Source organism: Pristiophorus japonicus, chromosome 4 (genome assembly GCF_044704955.1).
Source record: "Pristiophorus japonicus isolate sPriJap1 chromosome 4, sPriJap1.hap1, whole genome shotgun sequence".
NCBI lineage: Eukaryota > Metazoa > Chordata > Chondrichthyes > Pristiophoridae > Pristiophorus > Pristiophorus japonicus.
Window position 1 is genome coordinate 134,671,815 of NC_091980.1, and position 27,805 is coordinate 134,699,619.

Genomic DNA, 27,805 nt, shown 5'->3' on the forward strand with positions numbered 1-27,805 from the left:
CGCTCTCTCCAACACCCCCGCTCTCTCCAACACCCGCGCTCTCTCCAACACCCGCGCTCTCTCCAACACCCGCGCTCTCTCCAACAATCGCGCTCTGTGTAAAACTCGCACTCTCTCCAACACCTGCGCTCTCTCCAACACCCGCGCTCTCTCCAACACCCGCGCTCTCTCCAACACCCGCGCTCTCTCCAACGCGCGCGCTCCCTCCAACACCCGCGCTCCTTCCAACACTCGCTTTCTCTCCAACACGCACGCTCTCGCTCTCTCCAACACTCGCGCTCATTCTAAAACTCGCGCTGTCTCCAACATGCGAGCTCTCTCCAACACGCGTGCTCTCTCCAACAATCGCGCACTGTGTAAAACTCGTTTTGTCTCCAACACTCGCGCTCATTCTAAAACTCGCGCTGTCTCCAACGCGCGCGCAAAACTCGCGCTCTCTCCAACACGCGCGCTCTCTCCAACACGCACGGTCTAGCTCTCTCCAACACTCACGCGCTCATTCTAAAACTCGCGCTCTCTCCAACACGCGCGCTGTCTCCTACACGCACGCTGTCTCCAACACGCGCGCTCATTCTCACAATCGCGCACTGTGTAAAACTCGCGCTGTCTCCAACACCCGCGCTCCCCCCAACACTCGCCCGCTCTCTCCAACGCGCGCCCGCTCTCTCCAACGCGCGCCCGCTCTCTCCAACGCGCGCCCGCTCTCTCCAATGCCCGCGCTGCCTCCAACACGCGCTTTCTCTCCAACACGCACGCTCTCGCTCTCTCCAACACTCACGCGCTCATTCGAAAACTCGCGCTGTCTCCAACACGCGCGCTCTCTCCAACACGCGCGCTCTCTCCAACACTCGCACACTGTGTAAAACTCGCGTTGTCTCCAACACTCGCGCTCATTCTAAAACTCGCGCTGTCTCCAACGCGCGCGCAAAACTCGCGCTCTCTCCAACGCGCACGATCTCGCTCTCTCCAACACTCGCGCTCATTCTAAAGCTCGCGCAGTCTCCAACGCGCGCGCGCTCTCTTCAACACCCGCGCTCTCTCCAACACTCGCGCTCATTCTAAAACGCCCGCTCTCTCCAACGCGCGCCCGCTCTCTCCAATGCCCGCGCTCTCTCCAACGCCCGCGCTCTCTCCAACACCCGCGCTCTCTCCGACACCCGCGCTCTCTCCAACACCCGCGCTCTCTCCGACACCCGCGCTCTCTCCGACACCCGCGCTCTCTCCGACACCCGCGCTCACTCCGACACCCGCGCTCTCTCCGACACGCGCGCTCTCTCCAACAATTGCGCACTGTGTAAAACTCGCGCTCTCTCCAACGCGCGCCCGCTCTCTCCAACGCGCGCCCGCTCTCTCCAACATGCGCGCTCTCTCCAACATGCGCGCTCTCTCCAACACGCGCGCACTGTGCAAAACTCCTGCTGTCTCCAACACTCGCGCTCATTCTGAAACTCGCGCTGTCTCCAACGCGCGCGCGTGCTCTCTCCAACGCGCGCCACACTCTCCAACGCGCGCCGCTCTCTCCAACGCGCGCCGCTCTCGCTCTCTCCAACACTCGCGCTCATTCTAAAACGCGCGCTCTCTCTCCAACACGCGCGTTGTCTCCAACGCCCGCGCTCTCTCCAACACCCGCGCTCTCTCCAACGCCCGCGCTCCCTCCAACGCCCGCGCTCCCTCCAACGCCCGCGCTCTCTCCAACACTCCCGCTCTCTCCAACACTCCCGCTCTCTCCAACACTCCCGCTCTCTCCAACACTCCCGCTCTCTCCAACACGCGCGCTCTCTCCAACACGCGCGCTCTCTCCAACACGCGCGCTCTCTCCAACACGCGCGCTCTCTCCAACACGCGCGCTCTCTCCAACACGCATGCTCTCGCTCTCTCCAACACTCGCGCTCATTCTAAAACTCGCGCTCTCTCCAACACGCGCGCTGTCTCCAACACGCACGCTGTCTCCAACACGCGCGCTCATTCTAACAATCGCGCACTGTGTAAAACTCGCGCTGTCTCCAACACCCGCGCTCCCCCCAACACTCGCATTCTCTCCAAGGCGCACGCTCTCGCTCTCTCCAACACTCGCGCTCATTCTAAAACTCGCGCTCTCTCCAACGCGCGCCCGCTCTCTCCAACGCGCGCCCGCTCTCTCCAACGCGCGCCCGCTCTCTCCAACGCGCGCTTGCTCTCTCCAACGCGCGCGCTCCCTCCAACACCCGCGCTCCCTCCAACACTCGCTTTCTCTCCAACACGCACGCTCTCGCTCTCTCCAACACTCGCGCTCATTCTAAAACTCGCGCTGTCTCCAACACGCGCGCTCTCTCCAACAATCGCGCACTGTGTAAAACTCGCGTTGTCTCCAACACTCGCGCTCATTCTAAAACTCGCGCTGTCTCCAACGCGCGCGCAAAACTCGCGCTCTCTCCAACACGCACGCTCTCGCTCATTCTAAAACTCGCGCAGTCTCCAACGCGCGCGCGCTCCCTCCAACGCGCGCGCTCTCTCCAACACCCCCGCTCTCTCCAACACCCGCGCTCTCTCCAACACCCGCGCTCTCTCCAACACCCGCGCTCTCTCCAACAATCGCGCTCTGTGTAAAACTCGCGCTCTCTCCAACACCTGCGCTCTCTCCAACACCCGCGCTCTCTCCAACACCCGCGCTCTCTCCAACACCCGCGCTCTCTCCAACGCGCGCGCTCCCTCCAACACCCGCGCTCCTTCCAACACTCGCTTTCTCTCCAACACGCACGCTCTCGCTCTCTCCAACACTCGCGCTCATTCTAAAACTCGCGCTGTCTCCAACATGCGAGCTCTCTCCAACACGCGTGCTCTTTCCAACAATCGCGCACTGTGTAAAACTCGTTTTGTCTCCAACACTCGCGCTCATTCTAAAACTCGCGCTGTCTCCAACGCGCGCGCAAAACTCGCGCTCTCTCCAACACGCGCGCTCTCTCCAACACGCACGGTCTAGCTCTCTCCAACACTCACGCGCTCATTCTAAAACTCGCGCTCTCTCCAACACGCGCGCTGTCTCCTACACGCACGCTGTCTCCAACACGCGCGCTCATTCTCACAATCGCGCACTGTGTAAAACTCGCGCTGTCTCCAACACCCGCGCTCCCCCCAACACTCGCCCGCTCTCTCCAACGCGCGCCCGCTCTCTCCAACGCGCGCCCGCTCTCTCCAACGCGCGCCCGCTCTCTCCAATGCCCGCGCTGCCTCCAACACGCGCTTTCTCTCCAACACGCACGCTCTCGCTCTCTCCAACAATCACGCGCTCATTCGAAAACTCGCGCTGTCTCCAACACGCGCGCTCTCTCCAACACGCGCGCTCTCTCCAACACTCGCACACTGTGTAAAACTCGCGTTGTCTCCAACACTCGCGCTCATTCTAAAACTCGCGCTGTCTCCAACGCGCGCGCAAAACTCGCGCTCTCTCCAACGCGCACGATCTCGCTCTCTCCAACACTCGCGCTCATTCTAAAGCTCGCGCAGTCTCCAACGCGCGCGCGCTCTCTTCAACACCCGCGCTCTCTCCAACACTCGCGCTCATTCTAAAACGCCCGCTCTCTCCAACGTGCGCCCGCTCTCTCCAACGCGCGCCCGCTCTCTCCAATGCCCGCGCTCTCTCCAACGCCCGCGCTCTCTCCAACACCCGCGCTCTCTCCGACACCCGCGCTCTCTCCAACACCCGCGCTCTCTCCGACACCCGCGCTCTCTCCGACACCCGCGCTCTCTCCGACACCCGCGCTCACTCCGACACCCGCGCTCTCTCCGACACGCGCGCTCTCTCCAACAATTGCGCACTGTGTAAAACTCGCGCTGTCTCCAACGCGCGCCCGCTCTCTCCAACGCGCGCCCGCTCTCTCCAACATGCGCGCTCTCTCCAACATGCGCGCTCTCTCCAACACGCGCGCACTGTGCAAAACTCGTGCTGTCTCCAACACTCGCGCTCATTCTGAAACTCGCGCTGTCTCCAACGCGCGCGCGTGCTCTCTCCAACGCGCGCCGCACTCTCCAACGCGCGCCGCTCTCTCCAACGCGCGCCGCTCTCGCTCTCTCCAACACTCGCGCTCATTCTAAAATGCGCGCTCTCTCTCCAACACGCGCGTTGTCTCCAACGCCCGCGCTCTCTCCAACACCCGCGCTCTCTCCAACGCCCGCGCTCCCTCCAACGCCCGCGCTCCCTCCAACGCCCGCGCTCCCTCCAACGCCCGCGCTCTCTCCAACGCCCGCGCTCTCTCCAACGCCCGCGCTCTCTCCAACGCCCGCGCTCTCTCCAACCCCCGCGCTCTCTCCAACACCCGCGCTCTCTCCAACACTCGCGCTCTCTCCAACACTCGCGCTCTCTCCAACACTCGCGCTCTCTCCAACACTCGCGCTCTCTCCAACACTCGCGCTCTCTCCAACACTCGCGCTCTCTCCAACACTCGCGCTCTCTCCAACACGCGCGCTCTCTCCAACACGCGCGCTCTCTCCAACACGCGCGCTCTCTCCAACACGCGCGCTCTCTCCAACACGCATGCTCTCGCTCTCTCCAACACTCGCGCTCATTCTAAAACTCGCGCTCTCTCCAACACTCGCATTCTCTCCAACGCGCACGCTCTCGCTCTCTCCAACACTCGCTCTCATTCTAAAACTCGCGCTCTCTCCAACGCGCGCCCGCTCTCTCCAACGCGCGCCCGCTCTCTCCAACGCGCGCCCGCTCTCTCCAACGCGCGCCCGCTCTCTCCAACGCGCGCGCTCCCTCCAACACCCGCGCTCCCTCCAACACTCGCTTTCTCTCCAACACGCACGCTCTCGCTCTCTCCAACACTCGCGCTCATTCTAAAACTCGCGCTGTCTCCAACGCGCGCGCAAAACTCGCGCTCTCTCCAACACGCACGCTCTCGCTCATTCTAAAACTCGCGCAGTCTCCAACGCGCGCGCGCTCCCTCCAACGCGCGCGCTCTCTCCAACACCCCCGCTCTCTCCAACACCCGCGCTCTCTCCAACACCCGCGCTCTCTCCAACACCCGCGCTCTCTCCAACAATCGCGCTCTGTGTAAAACTCGCGCTCTCTCCAACACCTGCGCTCTCTCCAACACCCGCGCTCTCTCCAACACCCGCGCTCTCTCCAACACCCGCGCTCTCTCCAACGCGCGCGCTCCCTCCAACACCCGCGCTCCTTCCAACACTCGCTTTCTCTCCAACACGCACGCTCTCGCTCTCTCCAACACTCGCGCTCATTCTAAAACTCGCGCTGTCTCCAACATGCGAGCTCTCTCCAACACGCGTGCTCTTTCCAACAATCGCGCACTGTGTAAAACTCGTTTTGTCTCCAACACTCGCGCTCATTCTAAAACTCGCGCTGTCTCCAACGCGCGCGCAAAACTCGCGCTCTCTCCAACACGCGCGCTCTCTCCAACACGCACGGTCTAGCTCTCTCCAACACTCACGCGCTCATTCTAAAACTCGCGCTCTCTCCAACACGCGCGCTGTCTCCTACACGCACGCTGTCTCCAACACGCGCGCTCATTCTCACAATCGCGCACTGTGTAAAACTCGCGCTGTCTCCAACACCCGCGCTCCCCCCAACACTCGCCCGCTCTCTCCAACGCGCGCCCGCTCTCTCCAACGCGCGCCCGCTCTCTCCAACGCGCGCCCGCTCTCTCCAATGCCCGCGCTGCCTCCAACACGCGCTTTCTCTCCAACACGCACGCTCTCGCTCTCTCCAACAATCACGCGCTCATTCGAAAACTCGCGCTGTCTCCAACACGCGCGCTCTCTCCAACACGCGCGCTCTCTCCAACACTCGCACACTGTGTAAAACTCGCGTTGTCTCCAACACTCGCGCTCATTCTAAAACTCGCGCTGTCTCCAACGCGCGCGCAAAACTCGCGCTCTCTCCAACGCGCACGATCTCGCTCTCTCCAACACTCGCGCTCATTCTAAAGCTCGCGCAGTCTCCAACGCGCGCGCGCTCTCTTCAACACCCGCGCTCTCTCCAACACTCGCGCTCATTCTAAAACGCCCGCTCTCTCCAACGTGCGCCCGCTCTCTCCAACGCGCGCCCGCTCTCTCCAATGCCCGCGCTCTCTCCAACGCCCGCGCTCTCTCCAACACCCGCGCTCTCTCCGACACCCGCGCTCTCTCCAACACCCGCGCTCTCTCCGACACCCGCGCTCTCTCCGACACCCGCGCTCTCTCCGACACCCGCGCTCACTCCGACACCCGCGCTCTCTCCGACACGCGCGCTCTCTCCAACAATTGCGCACTGTGTAAAACTCGCGCTGTCTCCAACGCGCGCCCGCTCTCTCCAACGCGCGCCCGCTCTCTCCAACATGCGCGCTCTCTCCAACATGCGCGCTCTCTCCAACACGCGCGCACTGTGCAAAACTCGTGCTGTCTCCAACACTCGCGCTCATTCTGAAACTCGCGCTGTCTCCAACGCGCGCGCGTGCTCTCTCCAACGCGCGCCGCACTCTCCAACGCGCGCCGCTCTCTCCAACGCGCGCCGCTCTCGCTCTCTCCAACACTCGCGCTCATTCTAAAATGCGCGCTCTCTCTCCAACACGCGCGTTGTCTCCAACGCCCGCGCTCTCTCCAACACCCGCGCTCTCTCCAACGCCCGCGCTCCCTCCAACGCCCGCGCTCCCTCCAACGCCCGCGCTCCCTCCAACGCCCGCGCTCTCTCCAACGCCCGCGCTCTCTCCAACGCCCGCGCTCTCTCCAACGCCCGCGCTCTCTCCAACCCCCGCGCTCTCTCCAACACCCGCGCTCTCTCCAACACTCGCGCTCTCTCCAACACTCGCGCTCTCTCCAACACTCGCGCTCTCTCCAACACTCGCGCTCTCTCCAACACTCGCGCTCTCTCCAACACTCGCGCTCTCTCCAACACTCGCGCTCTCTCCAACACGCGCGCTCTCTCCAACACGCGCGCTCTCTCCAACACGCGCGCTCTCTCCAACACGCGCGCTCTCTCCAACACGCGCGCTCTCTCCAACACGCATGCTCTCGCTCTCTCCAACACTCGCGCTCATTCTAAAACTCGCGCTCTCTCCAACACTCGCATTCTCTCCAACGCGCACGCTCTCGCTCTCTCCAACACTCGCTCTCATTCTAAAACTCGCGCTCTCTCCAACGCGCGCCCGCTCTCTCCAACGCGCGCCCGCTCTCTCCAACGCGCGCCCGCTCTCTCCAACGCGCGCCCGCTCTCTCCAACGCGCGCGCTCCCTCCAACACCCGCGCTCCCTCCAACACTCGCTTTCTCTCCAACACGCACGCTCTCGCTCTCTCCAACACTCGCGCTCATTCTAAAACTCGCGCTGTCTCCAACACGCGCGCTCTCTCCAACAATCGCGCACTGTGTAAAACTCGCGTTGTCTCCAACACTCGCGCTCATTCTAAAACTCGCGCTGTCTCCAACGCGCGCGCAAAACTCGCGCTCTCTCCAACACGCACGCTCTCGCTCATTCTAAAACTCGCGCAGTCTCCAACGCGCGCGCGCTCCCTCCAACGCGCGCGCTCTCTCCAACACCCCCGCTCTCTCCAACACCCGCGCTCTCTCCAACACCCGCGCTCTCTCCAACACCAGCGCTCTCTCCAACAATCGCGCTCTGTGTAAAACTCGCGCTCTCTCCAACACCCGCGCTCTCTCCAACACCCGCGCTCTCTCCAACACCCGCGCTCTCTCCAACACCCGCGCTCTCTCCAACGCGCGCGCTCCCTCCAACGCCCGCGCTCCCTCCAACACTCGCTTTCTCTCCAACACGCACGCTCTCGCTCTCTCCAACACTCGCGCTCATTCTAAAACTCGCGCTCTCTCCAACACTCGCCCGCTCTCTCCAACGCGCGCCCGCTCTCTCCAACGCGCGCCCGCTCTCTCCAACGCGCGCCCGCTCTCTCCAACGCGCGCCCACTCTCTCCAACTCCCGCGCTCCCTCCAACACCCGCGCTCCCTCCAACACTCGCTTTCTCTCCAACACGCACGCTCTCGCTCTCTCCAACACTCGCGCTCATTCTAAAACTCGCGCTCTCTCCAACGCGCGCGCTCTCTCCAACGCGCGCGCTCTCTCCAACACCCGCGCTCTCTCCAACGCGCGCCGCTCTCGCTCTCTCCAACACTCGCGCTCATTCTAAAACGCCCGCTCTCTCCAACGTGCGCCCGCTCTCTCCAACGCGCGCCCACTCTCTCCAATGCCCGCGCTCTCTCCAACGCCCGCGCTCTCTCCAACGCGCGAGCTCTCTCCAACGCGCGCGCTCTCTCCAACGCGCGGCGCTCTCTCCAACGCGCGCGCTCTCTCCAACGCGCGCCGCTCCCTCCAACACCCGCGCTCCCTCCAACACCCGCGCTCTCTCCAACACGCGCGCTCTCTCCAACACTCCCGCTCTCTCCAACACTCCCGCTCTCTCCAACACTCCCGCTCTCTCCAACACTCCCGCTCTCTCCAACACTCCCGCTCTCTCCAACACTCCCGCTCTCTCCAACACTCCCGCTCTCTCCAACACGCGCGCTCTCTCCAACACGCGCGCTCTCTCCAACACGCGCGCTCTCTCCAACACGCGCGCTCTCTCCAACACGCGCGCTCTCTCCAACACGCGTGCTCTCGCTCTCTCCAACACTCGCGCTCATTCTAAAACTCGCGCTCTCTCCAACACGCGCGCTGTCCCCAACACGCACGCTGTCTCCAACACGCGCGCTCATTCTAACAATCGCGCACTGTGTAAAACTCGCGCTGTCTCCAACACACGCGCTCCCCCCAACACTCGCTTTCTCTCCAACACGCACGCTCTCGCTCTCTCCAACACTCGCGCTCATTCTAAAACTCGCGCTGTCTCCAACACGCGCGCTCTCTCCAACAATCGCGCACTGTGTAAAACTCGCGTTGTCTCCAACACTCGCGCTCATTCTAAAACTCGCGCTGTCTCCAACGCGCGCGCAAAACTCGCGCTCTCTCCAACACGCACGCTCTCGCTCATTCTAAAACTCGCGCAGTCTCCAACGCGCGCGCTCTCTCCAACAGCCCCGCTCTCTCCAACACCCGCGCTCTCTCCAACACCCGCGCTCTCTCCAACACGCGCGCTCTCTCCAACAATCGCGCTCTGTGTAAAACTCGCGCTCTCTCCAACACCCGCGCTCTCTCCAACACCCGCGCTCTCTCCAACACCCGCGCTCTCTCCAACGCGCGCGCTCCCTCCAACACCCGCGCTCCCTCCAACACTCGCTTTCTCTCCAACACGCACGCTCTCGCTCTCTCCAACACTCGCGCTCATTCTAAAACTCGCGCTGTCTCCAACATGCGAGCTCTCTCCAACACGCGTGCTCTCTCCAACAATCGCGCACTGTGTAAAACTCGTTTTGTCTCCAACACTCGCGCTCTTTCTAAAACCCGCGCTGTCTCCAACGCGCGCGCAAAACTCGCGCTCTCTCCAACACGCGCGCTCTCTCCAACACGCACGGTCTAGCTCTCTCCAACACTCACGCGCTCATTCTAAAACTCGCGCTCTCTCCAACACGCGCGCTGTCTCCTACACGCACGCTGTCTCCAACACGCGCGCTCATTCTAACAATCGCGCACTGTGTAAAACTCGCGCTGTCTCCAACACCCGCGCTCCCCCCAACACTCGCATTCTCTCCAACACGCACGCTCTCGCTCTCTCCAACACTCGCGCTCATTCTTAAACTCGCGCTGTCTCCAACGCGCGCCCGCTCTCTCCAACGCGTGCCCGCTCTCTCCAACGCGCGCCCGCTCTCTCCAACGCGCACCCGCTCTCTCCAATGCCCGCGCTGCCTCCAACATGCGCTTTCTCTCCAACACGCACGCTCTCGCTCTCTCCAACACTCACGCGCTCATTCTAAAACTCGCGCTGTCTCCAACACGCGCGCTCTCTCCAACACGCGCGCTCTCTCCAACACTCGCACACTGTGTAAAACTCGCGTTGTCTCCAACACTCGCGCTCATTCTAAAACTCGCGCTGTCTCCAACGCGCGCGCAAAACTCGCGCTCTCTCCAACGCGCACGATCTCGCTCTCTCCAACACTCGCGCTCATTCTAAAGCTCGCGCAGTCTCCAACGCGCGCGCGCTCTCTCCAACACCCGCGCTCTCTCCAACACCCGCGCTCCCTCCAACAGTCGCGCTCCCTCCAACACTCGCTTTCTCTCCAACACGCACGCTCTCGCTCTCTCCAACACTCGCGCTCATTCTAATACTCGCGCTGTCTCCAACACGCGCGCTCTCTCCAACACGCGCGCTCTCTCCAACAATCGCGCACTGTGTAAAACTCATTTTGTCTCCAACACTCGCGCTCATTCTAAAACTCGCGCTGTCTCCAACGCGCGCGCAAAACTCGCGCTCTCTCCAACACGCGCGCTCTCTCCAACACGCACGGTCTCGCTCTCTCCAACACTCACGCGCTCATTCTAAAATTCGCGCTCTCTCCAACACGCGCGCTGTCTCCTACACGCACGCTGTCTCCAACACGCGCGCTCATTCTAACAATCGCGCACTGTGTAAAACTCGCGCTGCCTCCAACACTCGCTTTCTCTCCAACACGCACGCTCTCGCTCTCTCCAACACTCATGCGCTCATTCTAAAACTCCAGCTGTCTCCAACACGCGCGCTCTCTCCAACACGCGCGCTCTCTCCAACACTCGCACACTGTGTAAAACTCGCGTTGTCTCCAACACTCGCGCTCATTCTAAAACTCGCGCTGTCTCCAACGCGCGCGCAAAACTCGCGCTCTCTCCAACGCGCATGATCTCGCTCTCTCCAACACTCGCGCTCATTCTAAAGCTCGCGCTGTCTCCAACGCGCGCGCGCTCTCTCCAACACGCGCGCTCTCTCCAACACCCGCGCCCTCTCCAACACCCGTGCCCTCTCCAACACCCGCGCTCTCTCCAACACCCGCGCTCTCTCCAACACCCGCGCTCTCTCCAACACCCGCGCTCTCTCCAACACCCGCGCTCTCTCCAACACCCGCGCTCCCTCCAACACCCGCGCTCTCGCTCTCTCCAACACTCGCGCTCATTCTAAAACTCGCGCTGTCTCCAACACTCGCGCTCTCTCCCACACGCGCGCTCTCTCCAACATGCGCGCTCTCTCCAACACGCGCGCTCTATCCAACACGCGCGCTCTCTCCAACACGCGTGCTCTCGCTCTCTCCAACACTCGCGCTCATTCTAAAACTCGCGCTCTCTCCAACACGCGCGCTGTCTCCAACACGCACGCTGTCTCCAACATGCGTGCTCATTCTAACAATCGCGCACTGTGTAAAACTCGCGCTGTCTCCAACACCCGCGCTCTCTCCAACACTCGCGCTCTCTCCAACACTCGCGCTCTCTCCAACACTCGCGCTCTCTCCAACACTCGCGCTCTCTCCAACACGCGCGCTTTCTCCAACAATCGCGCACTGTGTAAAACTCGCGTTGTCTCCAAAACTCGCGCTCATTCTAAAACTCGCGCTGTCTCCAACGCGCGCGCAAAACTCGCGCTCTCTCCAACACGCACGCTCTCGCTCATTCTAAAACTCGCGCAGTCTCCAACGCGCGCGCGCTCCCTCCAACGCGCGCGCTCTCTCCAACACCCGCGCTCTCTCCAACACCCGCGCTCTCTCCAACACCCGCGCTCTCTCCAACAATCGCGCTCTGTGTAAAACTCGCGCTCTCTCCAACACCCGCGCTCTCTCCAACACCCGCGCTCTCTCCAACACCCGCGCTCTCTCCAACACCCGCGCTCTCTCCAACACCCGCGCTCTCTCCAACGCGCGCCGCTCTCTCCAACGCGCGCGCTCCCTCCAACATCCGCGCTCCCTCCAACACTCGCTTTCTCTCCAACACGCACGCTCTCGCTCTCTCCAACACTCGCGCTCATTCTAAAACTCGCGCTGTCTCCAACATGCGAGCTCTCTCCAACACGCGCGCTCTCTCCAACAATCGCGCACTGTGTAAAACTCGTTTTGTCTCCAACACTCGCGCTCATTCTAAAACTCGCGCTCTCTCCAACACGCGCGCTCTCTCCAACACGCACGGTCTCGCTCTCTCCAACACTCACGCGCTCATTCTAAAACTCGCGCTCTCTCCAACACGCGCGCTGTCTCCTACACGCACGCTGTCTCCAACACGCGCGCTCATTCTAACAATCGCGCACTGTGTAAAACTCGCGCTGTCTCCAACACCCGCGCTCCCCCTTACACTCGCATTCTCTCCAACGCGCACGCTCTCGCTCTCTCCAACACTCACGCGCTCATTCTAAAACTCCAGCTGTCTCCAACACGCGCGCTCTCTCCAACACGCGCGCTCTCGCCAACACTCGCACACTGTGTAAAACTCGCGTTGTCTCCAACACTCGCGCTCATTCTAAAACTCGCGCTGTCTCCAACGCGCGCGCAAAACTCGCGCTCTCTCCAACGCGCACGATCTCGCTCTCTCCAACACTCGCGCTCATTCTAAAGCTCGCGCTGTCTCCAACGCGCGCGCGTTCTCTCCAACACGCGCGCTCTCTCCAACACCGGCGCTCTCTCCAACACCCGCGCTCTCTCCAACACCCGCGCTCTCTCCAACACCCGCGCTCTCTCCAACACCCGCGCTCTCTCCAACACCCGCGCTCTCTCCAACACCCGCGCTCTCTCCAACTCCCGCGCTCCCTCCAACACCCGCGCTCCCTCCAACACCCGCGCTCCCTCCAACACCCGCGCTCCCTCCAACACGCACGCTCTCGCTCTCTCCAACACTCGCGCTCATTCTAAAACTCGCGCTGTCTCCAACACGCGCGCTCTCTCCAACACGCGCGCTCTCTCCAACGATCGCGCACTGTGTAAAACTCGCGTTGTCTCCAACACTCGCGCTCATTCTAAAACTCGCGCTGTCTCCAACACGCGCGCTCTCTCCAACACGCGCGGTCTCGCTCTCTCCAACGCGCGCGCGCTCATTCTAACAATCGCGCACTGTGTAGCGCTCACTCCAACACCCGCGCTCTCTCCAACACCCGCGCTCTCTCCAACACCCGCGCTCTCTCCAACACCCGCGCTCTCTCCAACACCCGCGCTCTCTCCTACACCCGCGCTCTCTCCAACACCCGCGCTCTCTCCAACACCCGCCCTCTCATCAACACCCGCCCTCTCTCCAACACCCGCCCTCCCTCCAACACCCGCGCTCCCTCCAACACCCGCGCTCCCTCCAACACCCGCGCTCCCTCCAACACCCGCGCTCCCTCCAACACCCGCGCTCTCTCCAACACCCGCGCTCTCTCCAACACCCGCGCTCTCTCCAACACCCGCGCTCTCTCCAACACCCGCGCTCTCTCCAACACTCGCGCTCTCTCCCACACGCGCGCTCTCTCCAACACGCGCGCTCTCTCCAACACGCGCGCTCTCTCCAACACGCGCGCTCTCTCCAACACACGTGCTCTCGCTCTCTCCAACACTCGCGCTCATTCTAAAACTCGCGCTCTCTCCAACACGCGCGCTGTCTCCAACACGCACGCTGTCTCCAACATGCGCGCTCATTCTAACAATCGCGCACTGTGTAAAACTCGCGCTGTCTCCAACACCCGCGCTCTCTCCAACACTCGCGCTCTCTCCAACACTCGCGCTCTCTCCAACACTCGCGCTCTCTCCAACACGCGCGTTCTCTCCAACACGCGCGCTCTCTCCAACACCCGCGCTCTCTCCAACACCCGCGCTCTCTCCAACACCCGCGCTCTCTCCAACACCCGCGCTCTCTCCAACACCCGCGCTCTCTCCAACTCCCGCGCTCCCTCCAACACCCGCGCTCCCTCCAACACCCGCGCTCCCTCCAACACCCGCGCTCCCTCCAACACGCACGCTCTCGCTCTCTCCAACACTCGCGCTCATTCTAAAACTCGCGCTGTCTCCAACACGCGCGCTCTCTCCAACACGCGCGCTCTCTCCAACGATCGCGCACGGTGTAAAACTCGCGTTGTCTCCAACACTCGCGCTCATTCTAAAACTCGCGCTGTCTCCAACACGCGCGCTCTCTCCAACACGCGCGGTCTCGCTCTCTCCAACGCGCGCGCGCTCATTCTAACAATCGCGCACTGTGTAGCGCTCACTCCAACACCCGCGCTCTCTCCAACACCCGCGCTCTCTCCAACACCCGCGCTCTCTCCAACACCCGCGCTCTCTCCAACACCCGCGCTCTCTCCAACACCCGCCCTCTCATCAACACCCGCCCTCTCTCCAACACCCGCCCTCACTCCAACACCCGCCCTCCCTCCAACACCCGCGCTCCCTCCAACACCCGCGCTCCCTCCAACACCCGCGCTCCGTCCAACACCCGCGCTCCCTCCAACACCCGCGCTCTCTCCAACACCCGCGCTCTCTCCAACACCCGCGCTCTCTCCAACACCCGCGCTCTCTCCAACACCCGCGCTCTCTCCAACACTCGCGCTCTCTCCCACACGCGCGCTCTCTCCAACACGCGCGCTCTCTCCAACACGCGTGCTCTCGCTCTCTCCAACACTCGCGCTCATTCTAAAACTCGCGCTCTCTCCAACACGCGCGCTGTCTCCAACACGCACGCTGTCTCCAACATGCGCGCTCATTCTAAGAATCGCGCACTGTGTAAAACTCGCGCTGTCTCCAACACCCGCGCTCTCTCCAACACTCGCGCTCTCTCCAACACTCGCGCTCTCTCCAACACTCGCGCTCTCTCCAACACTCGCGCTCTCTCCAACACGCGCGTTCTCTCCAACACGCGCGCTCTCTCCAACACGCGCGCTCTCTCCAACACGCGCGCTGTCTCCAACACGCACGCTGTCTCTAACACGCGCGCTCATTCTAACAATCGCGCACTGTGTAAAACTCGCGCTGCCTACAACACCCGCGCTCCCCCCAACACTTGCATTCTCTCCAACGCGCACGCTCTCGCTCTCTCCAACACTCGCGCTCATTCTAAAACTCGCGCTGTCTCCAACGCATGCGCGCTCTCTCCAACGCGCGCCCGCTCTCTCCAACGCGCGCCCGCTCTCTCCAACGCGCGCCCGCTCTCTCCAACACCCGCGCTCCCTCCAACACCCGCGCTCCCTCCAACACCCGCGCTCCCTCCAACACGCACGCTCTCGCTCTCTCCAAAAGTCACGCTCATTCTAAAACTCGCGTTGTCTCCAACACTCGCGCTCATTCGAAAACTCGCGCTGTCTCCAACGCGCGCGCGCTCATTCCAACAATCGCGCACTGTGTAAATCCCGCGCTCCCTCCAACACGCACGTTCGCGCTGTCTCCAATGCGCGCCCGCTCTCTCCAACGCGCGCCCGCTCTCTCCAACACGCGCCCGCTCTCTCCAACACCCGCGCTCCCTCTCTAACACCCGCGCCCTCTCCAACACCCGCGCCCTCTCCAACACCCGTGCCCTCTCCAACACCCGCGCTCTCTCCAACACCCGCGCTCTCTCCAACACCCGCGCTCTCTCCAACACCCGCGCTCTCTCCAAAACCCGCGCTCTCTCCAACACCCGCGCTCTCTCCAACACCCGCGCTCTCTCCAACACCCGCGCTCTGTCCAACACCCGCGCTCTCTCCAACACCCGCGCTCTCTCCAACACTCGTGCTCTCTCCAACACTCGCGCTCTCTCCAACACTCGCGCTCTCTCCAACACTCGCGCTCTCTCCAACACTCGCGCTCTCTCCAACACTCGCGCTCTCTCCAACACGCGCGCTCTCTCCAACACGCGCGCTCTCTCCAACACGCGCGCTCTCTCCAACACGCGCGCTCTCTCCAACACGCGCGCTCATTCTACAATCGCGCACTGTGTAAAACTCGCGCTGTCTCCAACACCCGCGCTCCCCCCAACACTCGCATTCTCTCCAACGCGCACACTCTCGCTCTCTCCAACACTCGCGCTCATTCTAAAACTCGCGCTCTCTCCAACACTCGCTCGCTCTCTCCAACGCGCGCCCGCTCTCTCCAACGCGCGCCCGCTCTCTCCAACGCGCGCCCGCTCTCTCCAACGCGCGCCCGCTCTCTCCAACGCGCGCCCGCTCTCTCCAACTCCCGCGCTCTCTCCAACGCGCGCGCTCTCTCCAACACGTGCGCTCTCTCCAACGCGCACGCTCTCGCTCTCTCCAACACTCGCGCTCATTCTAAAACTCGCGCAGTCTCCAACGCGCGCGCGCTCCCTCCAACGCGCGCGCTCTCTCCAACACCCGCGCTCTCTCCAACGCGCGCCTCTCTCGCTCTCTCCAACACTCGCGCTCCTTCTAAAACGCCCGCTCTCTCCAACGTGCGCCCGCTCTCTCTAACACCCGCGCCCTCTCCAACACCCGCGCCCTCTCCAACACCCGCGCCCTCTCCAACACCCACGCTCTCTCCAACACCCGCACTCTCTCCAACACCCGCGCTCTCTCCAACACCCGCGCTCTCTCCAACACCCGCGCTCTCTCCAACACTCGCGCTCTCTCCAACACTCGCGCTCCTTCTAAAACGCCCGCTCTCTCCAACGTGCGCCCGCTCTCTCTAACACCCGCGCCCTCTCCAACACCCGCGCCCTCTCCAACACCCGCGCCCTCTCCAACACCCACGCTCTCTCCAACACCCGCGCTCTCTCCAACACCCGCGCTCTCTCCAACACCCGCGCTCTCTCCAACACCCGCGCTCTCTCCAACACCCGCGCTCTCTCCAACACCCGCGCTCTCTCCAACACCCGCGCTCTCTCCAACGCGCGCCGCTCTCTCCAACGCGCGCGCTCCCTCCAACATCCGCGCTCCCTCCAACACTCGCTTTCTCTCCAACACGCACGCTCTCGCTCTCTCCAACACTCGCGCTCATTCTAAAACTCGCGCTGTCTCCAACATGCGAGCTCTCTCCAACACGCGCGCTCTCTCCAACAATCGCGCACTGTGTAAAACTCGTTTTGTCTCCAACACTCGCGCTCATTCTAAAACTCGCGCTCTCTCCAACACGCGCACTCTCTCCAACACGCACGGTCTCGCTCTCTCCAACACTCACGCGCTCATTCTAAAACTCGCGCTCTCTCCAACACGCGCGCTGTCTCCTACACGCACGCTGTCTCCAACACGCGCGCTCATTCTAACAATCGCGCACTGTGTAAAACTTGCGCTGTCTCCAACACCCGCGCTCCCCCCAACAATCGCATTCTCTCCAACGCGCACGCTCTCGCTCTCTCCAACACTCGCGCTCATTCTTAAACTCGCGCTGTCTCCAACGCGCGCCCGCTCTCTCCAACGCGCGCCCGCTCTCTCCAACGTGCGCCCGCTCTCTCCAACGCGCGCCCGCTCTCTCCAATGCCCGCGCTGCCTCCAACACTCGCTTTCTCCCCAACACGCACGCGCTCGCTCTCTCCAACACTCACGCGCTCATTCTAAAACTCCAGCTGTCTCCAACACGCGCGTTCTCTCCAACACGCGCGCTCTCTCCAACACTCGCACACTGTGTAAAACTCGCGTTGTCTCCAACACTCGCGCTCATTCTAAAACTCGCGCTGTCTCCAACGCGCGCGCAAAACTCGCGCTCTCTCCAACGCGCACGATCTCGCTCTCTCCAACACTCGCGCTCATTCTAAAGCTCGCGCTGTCTCCAACGCGCGCGCGCTCTCTCCAACACGGGCGCTCTCTCCAACACCGGCGCTCTCTCCAACACCCGCGCTCTCTCCAACACCCGCGCTCTCTCCAACACCCGCGCTCTCTCCAACACCCGCGCTCTCTCCAACACCCGCGCTCTCTCCAACACCCGCGCTCTCTCCAACTCCCACGCTCCCTCCAACACCCGCGCTCCCTCCAACACCCGCGCTCCCTCCAACACCCGCGCTCCCTCCAACACTCGCTTTCTCTCCAACACGCACGCTCTCGCTCTCTCCAACACTCGCGCTCATTCTAAAACTCGCGCTGTCTCCAACACGCGCGCTCTCTCCAACACGCGCGCTCTCTCCAACGATCGCGCACTGTGTAAAACTCGCGTTGTCTCCAACACTCGCGCTCATTCTAAAACTCGCGCTGTCTCCAACACGCGCGCTCTCTCCAACACGCGCGGTCTCGCTCTCTCCAACGCGCGCGCACTCATTCTAACAATCGCGCACTGTGTAGCGCTCACTCCAACACCCGCGCTCTCTCCAACACGCGCGCTCTCTCCAACACCCGCGCTCTCTCCAACACCCGCGCTCTCTCCAACACCCGCGCTCTCTCCTACACCCGCGCTCTCTCCAACACCCGCGCTCTCTCCAACACCCACCCTCTCTCCAACACCCGCCCTCTCTCCAACACCCGCCCTCACTCCAACACCCGCCCTCCCTCCAACACCCGCGCTCCCTCCAACACCCGCGCTCCCTCCAACACCCGCGCTCCCTCCAACACCCGCGCTCCCTCCAACACCCGCGCTCTCTCCAACACCCGCGCTCTCTCCAACACCCGCGCTCTCTCCAACACCCGCGCTCTCTCCAACACTCGCGCTCTCTCCCACACGCGCGCTCTCTCCAACACGCGCGCTCTCTCCAACACGCGCGCTCTCTCCAACATGCGCGCTCTCTCCAACACGCGTGCTCTCGCTCTCTCCAACACTCGCGCTCATTCTAAAACTCGCGCTCTCTCCAACACGCGCGCTGTCTCCAACACGCACGCTGTCTCCAACATGCGCGCTCATTCTAACAATCGCGCACTGTGTAAAACTCGCGCTGTCTCCAACACCCGCGCTCTCTCCAACACTCGCGCTCTCTCCAACACTCGCGCTCTCTCCAACACTCGCGCTCTCTCCAACACTCGCGCTCTCTCCAACACGCGCGTTCTCTCCAACACGCGCGCTCTCTCCAACACGCGCGCTCTCTCCAACACGCGCGCTCTCTCTAACACGCACGCTCTCGCTCTCTCCAACACTCGCGCTCATTCTAAAACTCGCGCTCTCTCCAACACGCGCGCTGTCTCCAACACGCACGCTGTCTCTAACACGCGCGCTCATTCTAACAATCGCGCACTGTGTAAAACTCGCGCTGCCTACAACACCCGCGCTCCCCCCAACACTTGCATTCTCTCCAACGCGCACGCTCTCGCTCTCTCCAACACTCGCGCTCATTCTAAAACTCGCGCTGTCTCCAACGCATGCGCGCTCTCTCCAACGCGCGCCCGCTCTCTCCAACGCGCGCCCGCTCTCTCCAACGCGCGCCCGCTCTCTCCAACGCGTGCCCGCTCTCTCCAACGCGCGCCCGCTCTCTCCAACACCCGCGCTCCCTCTCTAACACCCGCGCCCTCTCCAACACCCGCGCCCTCTCCAACACCCGTGCCCTCTCCAACACCCGCGCTCTCTCCAACACCCGCGCTCTCTCCAACACCCGCGCTCTCTCCGACACCCACGCCCTCTCCGACACCCGCGCCCTCTCCAACACCCGCGCCCTCTCCAACACCCGCGCTCTCTCCAACACCCGTGCTCTCTCCAACACCCGCGCTCTCTCCAACACCCGCGCTCTCTCCAACACCCGCGCTCTCTCCAACACCCGCGCTCTCTCCAACACTCGCGCTCTCTCCAACACTCGCGCTCTCTCCAACACTCGCGCTCTCTCCAATACTCGCGCTCTCTCCAACACGCGCGCTCTCTCCAACACGCGCGCTCTCTCCAACACTCGCATTCTCTCCAACGCGCACGCTCTCGCTCTCTCCAACACTCGCGCTCATTCTAAAACTCGCGCTCTCTCCAACACCCGCGCTCTCTCCAACACCCGCGCTCTCTCCCACACGCGCGCTCTCTCCAACACGCGCGCTCTCTCCAACACGCGCGCTCTCTCCAACACGCGCGCTCTCTCCAACACGCGCGCTCTCTCCAACACGCGTGCTCTCGCTCTCTCCAACACTCGCGCTCATTCTAAAACTCGCGCTCTCTCCAACACGCGCGCTGTCTCCAACACGCGTGCTCTCGCTCTCTCCAACACTCGCGCTCATTCTAAAACTCGCGCTCTCTCCAACACGCGCGCTGTCTCCAACACGCACGCTGTCTCCAACATGCGCGCTCATTCTAACAATCGCGCACTGTGTAAAACTCGCGCTCTCTCCAACACTCGCGCTCTCTCCAACACTCGCACTCTCTCCAACACTCGCGCTCTCTCCAACACTCGCGCTCTCTCCAACACGCGCGTTCTCTCCAACACGCGCGCACTCTCCAACACGCGCGCTCTCTCCAACACGCGCGCTCTCTCTAACACGCACGCTCTCGCTCTCTCCAACACTCGCGCTCATTCTAAAACTCGCGCTCTCTCCAACACGCGCGCTGTCTCCAACACGCACGCTGTCTCTAACACGCGCGCTCATTCTAACAATCGCGCACTGTGTAAAACTCGCGCTGCCTACAACACCCGCGCTCCCCCCAACACTTGCATTCTCTCCAACGCGCACGCTCTCGCTCTCTCCAACACTCGCGCTCATTCTAAAACTCGCGCTGTCTCCAACGCATGCGCGCTCTCTCCAACGCGCGCCCGCTCTCTCCAACGCGCGCCCGCTCTCTCCAACACCCGCGCTCCCTCCAACACCCGCGCTCCCTCCAACACCCGCGCTCCCTCCAACACGCACGCTCTCGCTCTCTCCAAAAGTCGCGCTCATTCTAAAACTCGCGTTGTCTCCAACACTCGCGCTCATTCGAAAACTCGCGCTGTCTCCAACGCGCGCGCGCTCATTCCAACAATCGCGCACTGTGTAAATCCCGCGCTCCCTCCAACACGCACGTTCGCGCTGTCTCCAACGCGCGCCCGCTCTCTCCAACGCGCGCCCGCTCTCTCCAACGCGCGCCCGCTCTCTCCAACACCCGCGCTCCCTCTCTAACACCCGCGCCCTCTCCAACACCCGCGCCCTCTCCAACACCCGTGCCCTCTCCAACACCTGCGCTCTCTCCAACACCCGCGCTCTCTCCAACACCCGCGCTCTTTCCAACACCCGCGCTCTCTCCAACACCCGCGCTCTCTCCAACACCCGCGCTCTCTCCAACACTCGCGCTCTCTCCAACACTCGCGCTCTCTCCAACACTTGCGCTCTCTCCAACACCCGTGCTCTCTCCAACACTCGCGCTCTCTCCAACACTCGCGCTCTCTCCAACACCCGCGCCCTCTCCAACACCCGCGCCCTCTCCAACACCCGCGCTCTCTCCAACACCCGCGCTCTCTCCAACACCCGCGCTCTCTCCAACACCCGCGCTCTCTCCAACACTCGCGCTCTCTCCAACACCCGCGCTCTCTCCAACACTCGCGCTCTCTCCAACACTCGCGCTCTCTCCAACACTCGCGCTCTCTCCAACACCCGCGCTCTCTCCAACACTCGCGCTCTCTCCAACACCCGCGCTCTCTCCAACACCCGCGCTCTCTCCAACACCCGCGCTCTCTCCAACACACGCGCTCTCTCCAACACCCGCGCTCTCTCCAACACCCGCGCTCTCTCCAACACTCGCGCTCTCTCCAACACTCGCGCTCTCTCCAACACCCGCGCTCTCTCCAACACCCGCGCTCTCTCCAACGCTCGCGCTCTCTCCAACACTCGCGCTCTCTCCAACACGCGCGCTCTCTCCAACACGCGCGCTCTCTCCAACACGCGCGCTCTCTCCAACACGCGCGCTCATTCTACAATCGCGCACTGTGTAAAACTCGCGCTGTCTCCAACACCCGTGCTCCCCCCAACACTCGCATTCTCTCCAACGCGCACGCTCTCGCTCTCTCCAACACTCGCGCTCATTCTAAAACTCGCGCTCTCTCCAACACTCGCTCGCTCTCTCCAACGCGCGCCCGCTCTCTCCAACGCGCGCCCGCTCTCTCCAACGCGCGCCCGCTCTCTCCAACGCGTGCCCGCTCTCTCCAACGCGCGCCCGCTCTCTCCAACTCCCGCGCTCTCTCCAACGCGCGCGCTCTCTCCAACACGTGCGCTCTCTCCAACACGCACGGTCTCGCTCTCTCCAACACTCACGCGCTCATTCTAAAACTCGCGCTCTCTCCAACACGCGCGCTGTCTCCTACACGCACGCTGTCTCCAACACGCGCGCTCATTCTAACAATCGCGCACTGTGTAAAACTCGCGCTGTCTCCAACACCCGCGCTCCCCCTAACACTCGCATTCTCTCCAACGCGCACGCTCTCGCTCTCTCCAACACTCGCGCTCATTCTTAAACTCGCGCTGTCTCCAACGCGCGCCCGCTCTCTCCAACGCGCGCCCGCTCTCTCCAACGTGCGCCCGCTCTCTCCAACGCGCGCCCGCTCTCTCCAATGACCGCGCTGCCTCCAACACTCGCTTTCTCTCCAACACGCACGCTCTCGCTCTCTCCAACACTCACGCGCTCATTCTAAAACTCCAGCTGTCTCCAACACGCGTGCTCTCTCCAACACGCGCGCTCTCGCCAACACTCGCACACTGTGTAAAACTCGCGTTGTCTCCAACACTCGCGCTCATTCTAAAACTCGCGCTGTCTCCAACGCGCGCGCAAAACTCGCGCTCTCTCCAACGCGCACGATCTCGCTCTCTCCAACACTCGCGCTCATTCTAAAGCTCGCGCTGTCTCCAACGCGCGCGCGTTCTCTCCAACACGCGCGCTCTCTCCAACACCGGCGCTCTCTCCAACACCCGCGCTCTCTCCAACACCCGCGCTCTCTCCAACACCCGCGCTCTCTCCAACACCCGCGCTCTCTCCAACTCCCGCGCTCCCTCCAACACCCGCGCTCCCTCCAACACCCGCGCTCCCTCCAACACCCGCGCTCCCTCCAACACGCACGCTCTCGCTCTCTCCAACACTCGCGCTCATTCTAAAACTCGCGCTGTCTCCAACACGCGCGCTCTCTCCAACACGCGCGCTCTCTCCAACGATCGCGCACTGTGTAAAACTCGCGTTGTCTCCAACACTCGCGCTCATTCTAAAACTCGCGCTGTCTCCAACACGCGCGCTCTCTCCAACACGCGCGGTCTCGCTCTCTCCAACGCGCGCGCGCTCATTCTAACAATCGCGCACTGTGTAGCGCTCACTCCAACACCCGCGCTCTCTCCAACACCCGCGCTCTCTCCAACACCCGCGCTCTCTCCAACACCCGCGCTCTCTCCAACACCCGCGCTCTCTCCTACACCCGCGCTCTCTCCAACACCCGCGCTCTCTCCAACACCCGCCCTCTCATCAACACCCGCCCTCTCTCCAACACCCGCGCTCCCTCCAACACCCGCGCTCCCTCCAACACGCACGCTCTCGCTCTCTCCAAAAGTCGCGCTCATTCTAAAACTCGCGTTGTCTCCAACACTCGCGCTCATTCGAAAACTCGCGCTGTCTCCAACGCGCGCGCGCTCATTCCAACAATCGCGCACTGTGTAAATCCCGCGCTCCCTCCAACACGCACGTTCGCGCTGTCTCCAACGCGCGCCCGCTCTCTCCAACGCGCGCCCGCTCTCTCCAACGCGCGCCCGCTCTCTCCAACACCCGCGCTCCCTCTCTAACACCCGCGCCCTCTCCAACACCCGTGCCCTCTCCAACACCCGCGCTCTCTCCAACACCCGCGCTCTCTCCAACACCCGCGCTCTCTCCAACACCCGCGCTCTCTCCAACACCCGCGCTCTCTCCAACACCCGCGCTCTCTCCAACACCCGCGCTCTCTCCAACACTCGCGCTCTCTCCAACACTCGCGCTCTCTCCAACACTCGCGCTCTCTCCAACACCCGGGCTCTCTCCAACACTCGCGCTCTCTCCAACACTCGCGCTCTCTCCAACACCCGCGCCCTCTCCAACACCCGCGCTCTCTCCAACACCCGCGCTCTCTCCAACACTCGCGCTCTCTCCAACACCCGCGCTCTCTCCAACACTCGCGCTCTCTCCAACACCCGCGCTCTCTCCAACACCCGCGCTCTCTCCAACACCCGCGCTCTCTCCAACACTCGCGCTCTCTCCAACACCCGCGCTCTCTCCAACACCCGCGCTCTCTCCAACACTCGCGCTCTCTCCAACACCCGCGCTCTCTCCAACACCCGCGCTCTCTCCAACACCCGCGCTCTCTCCAACGCCCGCGCTCTCTCCAACGCTCGCGCTCTCTCCAACGCTCGCGCTCTCTCCAACACCCGCGCCCTCTCCAACACCCGTGCCCTCTCCAACACCCGCGCTCTCTCCAACACCCGCGCTCTCTCCAACACCCGCGCTCTCTCCAACACTCGCGCTCTCTCCAAAACCCGCGCTCTCTCCAACACCCGCGCTCTCTCCAACACCCGCGCTCTCTCCAACACCCGCGCTCTCTCCAACACCCGCGCTCTCTCCAACACTCGCGCTCTCTCCAACACTCGCGCTCTCTCCAACACTCGCGCTCTCTCCAACACTCGCGCTCTCTCCAACACGCGCGCACTCTCCAACACGCGCGCTCTCTCCAACACGCGCGCTCTCTCCAACACGCGCGCTCATTCTACAATCGCGCACTGTGTAAAACTCGCGCTGTCTCCAACACCCGCGCTCCCCCCAACACTCGCATTCTCTCCAACGCGCACGCTCTCGCTCTCTCCAACACTCGCGCTCATTCTAAAACTCGCGCTCTCTCCAACACTCGCTCGCTCTCTCCAACGCGCGCCCGCTCTCTCCAACGCGCGCCCGCTCTCTCCAACGCGCGCCCGCTCTCTCCAACGCGTGCCCGCTCTCTCCAACGCGCGCCCGCTCTCTCCAACTCCCGCGCTCTCTCCAACGCGCGCGCTCTCTCCAACACGTGCGCTCTCTCCAACACGCACGGTCTCGCTCTCTCCAACACTCACGCGCTCATTCTAAAACTCGCGCTCTCTCCAACACGCGCGCTGTCTCCTACACGCACGCTGTCTCCAACACGCGCGCTCATTCTAACAATCGCGCACTGTGTAAAACTCGCGCTGTCTCCAACACCCGCGCTCCCCCTAACACTCGCATTCTCTCCAACGCGCACGCTCTCGCTCTCTCCAACACTCGCGCTCATTCTTAAACTCGCGCTGTCTCCAACGCGCGCCCGCTCTCTCCAACGCGCGCCCGCTCTCTCCAACGTGCGCCCGCTCTCTCCAATGCGCGCCCGCTCTCTCCAATGACCGCGCTGCCTCCAACACTCGCTTTCTCTCCAACACGCACGCTCTCGCTCTCTCCAACACTCACGCGCTCATTCTAAAACTCCAGCTGTCTCCAACACGCGCGCTCTCTCCAACACGCGCGCTCTCGCCAACACTCGCACACTGTGTAAAACTCGCGTTGTCTCCAACACTCGCGCTCATTCTAAAACTCGCGCTGTCTCCAACGCGCGCGCAAAACTCGCGCTCTCTCCAACGCGCACGATCTCGCTCTCTCCAACACTCGCGCTCATTCTAAAGCTCGCGCTGTCTCCAACGCGCGCGCGTTCTCTCCAACACGCGCGCTCTCTCCAACACCGGCGCTCTCTCCAACACCCGCGCTCTCTCCAACACCCGCGCTCTCTCCAACACCCGCGCTCTCTCCAACACCCGCGCTCTCTCCAACACCCGCGCTCTCTCCAACTCCCGCGCTCCCTCCAACACCCGCGCTCCCTCCAACACCCGCGCTCCCTCCAACACCCGCGCTCCCTCCAACACGCACGCTCTCGCTCTCTCCAACACTCGCGCTCATTCTAAAACTCGCGCTGTCTCCAACACGCGCGCTCTCTCCAACGATCGCGCACTGTGTAAAACTCGCGTTGTCTCCAACACTCGCGCTCATTCTAAAACTCGCGCTGTCTCCAACACGCGCGCTCTCTCCAACACGCGCGGTCTCGCTCTCTCCAACGCGCGCGCGCTCATTCTAACAATCGCGCACTGTGTAGCGCTCACTCCAACACCCGCGCTCTCTCCAACACCCGCGCTCTCTCCAACACCCGCGCTCTCTCCAACACCCGCGCTCTCTCCAACACCCGCGCTCTCTCCTACACCCGCGCTCTCTCCAACACCCGCGCTCTCTCCAACACCCGCCCTCTCATCAACACCCGCCCTCTCTCCAACACCCGCCCTCACTCCAACACCCGCCCTCCCTCCAACTCCCGCGCTCCCTCCAACACCCGCGCTCCCTCCAACACCCGCGCTCCCTCCAACACCCGCGCTCTCTCCAACACCCGCGCTCTCTCCAACATCCGCGCTCTCTCCAACACCCGCGCTCTCTCCAACACCCGCGCTCTCTCCAACACTCGCGCTCTCTCCCACACGCGCGCTCTCTCCAACACGCGCGCTCTCTCCAACACCCGCGCTCTCTCCAACACGCGTGCTCTCGCTCTCTCCAACACTCGCGCTCATTCTAAAACTCGCGCTCTCTCCAACACGCGCGCTGTCTCCAACACGCACGCTGTCTCCAACATGCGCGCTCATTCGAACAATCGCGCACTGTGTAAAACTCGCGCTGTCTCCAACACCCGCGCTCTCTCCAACACTCGCGCTCTCTCCAACACTCGCGCTCTCTCCAACACTCGCGCTCTCTCCAACACTCGCGCTCTCTCCAACACGCGCGTTCTCTCCAACACGCGCGCTCTCTCCAACACCCGCGCTCTCTCCAACACCCGCGCTCTCTCCAACACCCGCGCTCTCTCCAACACCCGCGCTCTCTCCAACTCCCGCGCTCCCTCCAACACCCGCGCTCCCTCCAACACCCGCGCTCCCTCCAACACCCGCGCTCCCTCCAACACGCACGCTCTCGCTCTCTCCAACACTCGCGCTCATTCTAAAACTCGCGCTGTCTCCAACACGCGCGCTCTCTCCAACACGCGCGCTCTCTCCAACGATCGAGCACTGTGTAAAACACGCGTTGTCTCCAACACTCGCGCTCATTCTAAAACTCGCGCTGTCTCCAACACGCGCGCTCTCTCCAACACGCGCGGTCTCGCTCTCTCCAACGCGCGCGCGCTCATTCTAACAATCGCGCACTGTGTAGCGCTCACTCCAACACCCGCGCTCTCTCCAACACCCGCGCTCTCTCCAACACCCGCGCTCTCTCCAACACCCACGCTCTCTCCAACACCCGCGCTCTCTCCTACACCCGCGCTCTCTCCAACACCCGCGCTCTCTCCAACACCCGCCCTCTCATCAACACCCGCCCTCTCTCCAACACCCGCCCTCACTCCAACACCCGCCCTCCCTCCAACACCCGCGCTCCCTCCAACACCCGCGCTCCCTCCAACACCCGCGCTCCCTCCAACACCCGCGCTCTCTCCAACACCCGCGCTCTCTCCAACACCCGCGCTCTCTCCAACACCCGCGCTCTCTCCAACACCCGCGCTCTCTCCAACACTCGCGCTCTCTCCCACACGCGCGCTCTCTCCAACACGCGCGCTCTCTCCAACACGCGCGCTCTCTCCAACACGCGTGCTCTCGCTCTCTCCAACACTCGCGCTCATTCTAAAACTCGCGCTCTCTCCAACACGCGCGCTGTCTCCAACACGCACGCTGTCTCCAACATGCGCGCTCATTCTAACAATCGCGCACTGTGTAAAACTCGCGCTGTCTCCAACACCCGCGCTCTCTCCAACACTCGCGCTCTCTCCAACACTCGCGCTCTCTCCAACACTCGCGCTCTCTCCAACACTCGCGCTCTCTCCAACACGCGCGCTCTCTCCAACACGCGCGCTCTCTCCAACACGCGCGCTGTCTCCAACACGCACGCTGTCTCTAACACGCGCGCTCATTCTAACAATCGCGCACTGTGTAAAACTCGCGCTGCCTACAACACCCGCGCTCCCCCCAACACTTGCATTCTCTCCAACGCGCACGCTCTCGCTCTCTCCAACACTCGCGCTCATTCTAAAACTCGCGCTGTCTCCAACGCATGCGCGCTCTCTCCAACGCGCGCCCGCTCTCTCCAACGCGCGCCCGCTCTCTCCAACGCGCGCCCGCTCTCTCCAACACCCGCGCTCCCTCCAACACCCGCGCGCCCTCCAACAGC